Here is a 1,503-nt window from a genome sequence, read left to right on the forward strand (position 1 = left end):
ACTGTAGTTTCACATGAAGAAGTGGAGGGGTCACAAACAACACATCGACGGCTGTTGGAGACCTTACGACTTGGGACTACACAACAACGACAAATATGTGTGCAAATAAAGAGAAGTTTTAGAGTTGATGCAATGAAACCAGTGTATAAACCTTCCATCCATTCATCCATTCATCCATCCATCCATCCATCCATCCATCCATCCATCCATCCATCCATCCATTTTTCCCCGCTTATCCGGAGTCAGGTCGCGGGGGTAGCAGCCTATGTAGGGAGGCCCAGACTTCCCTCTCCCCAGCCACTTGGTCTAGCTCCTCCGGCGGAATCCCGAGGTGTTCCCAGGCCATCCAAGAAACATAGTCCCTCCAGCCTGTCCTGGGTCTTCCTCTGGGTCTCCTCCCAGTGGGACTTGTCCGGAACACCTCACCAGGGAGGCGTCCAGGAGGCATCCTAAACAGATGCCCGAGCCACCTGAACTGACTCAACTCGACGTGGAGAAGCAACGGCTCTACTCTGAGTGCCTCCCGGATGGTCGAGCTTCTCACCCTATCTCTAAGGGAGAGCCCAGGCACCCTGCGGAGAAAACGCATTTCGGCCGCTTGTATCCGAGATCTCGTTCTTTCGGTCACAACCCAAAGCTCATGACTATAGATGAGGGTGGGAACGTAGATCGATTGATAAATTGAGAGCTTTGCATTTGACTCAGCTCTCTCTTCACCACGACAGACCCGTACAGCGCCCGCTTCACTGCAGATGCTACACCTACCAGCCTATCGATCTCACGTTCCATTTTTCCCTCATTTGTGAACAAGACCCCAAGATACTTGAACTCCTCCACATGGGGCAGGACCTCCTCCCTGACCCAGCGAGGGCACTATACCCTTTTCCGGCTCAAGACCATGGCCTCGGATTTGGAGGAACTAATCCCCATCCCGGCCACGTCGCACTCTGCTGCAAACCGCTCCAGCGAATGCTGTAGATCACGATCTGATGAAGCCAATAGGATCACATCATCTGCAAAAGGCAGAGACGCGATCCTAAGTACACCATAACAGATCCCCTCAACACTTTGGCTGCGCCTAGAAATTCTGTCCATAAAAGTTATGAACAGAATCGGTGACAAAAAGAAACCTTGGCAGAGTCTAACGCTCACCGGGAACAAGCCCGATTTACTGCCGGCTTTGCGGACCAGGCTCTGACACCGGTCATACAGGGACGTAACATGCCATATCAAAGGCCCCGGTACCCCATACTCCCAGAGTACCCCCCACAGGGTTCCCCGAGGGACGCGGTCGAACGCCTTCTCCAAGTCCACAAAGCACATGTAGACCAGTTGGGCAAACTCCCACGCACCCTCCAGGACTCTGCTAAGAGTGCAGAGCTGGTCCAGTGTGCCACGACCAGGACGAAAACCGCACTGCTCCTCCTGATCTCAAGGTTCGACTATCCGACTGACCCTCCTCTCCAGAACCCCGGAATAGACCTTACCAGGGAGGCTTAAGAG

Source organism: Nematolebias whitei, chromosome 14 (genome assembly GCF_014905685.2).
Source record: "Nematolebias whitei isolate Nwh7 chromosome 14, NemWhi1, whole genome shotgun sequence".
Lineage (NCBI taxonomy): Eukaryota > Metazoa > Chordata > Actinopteri > Cyprinodontiformes > Rivulidae > Nematolebias > Nematolebias whitei.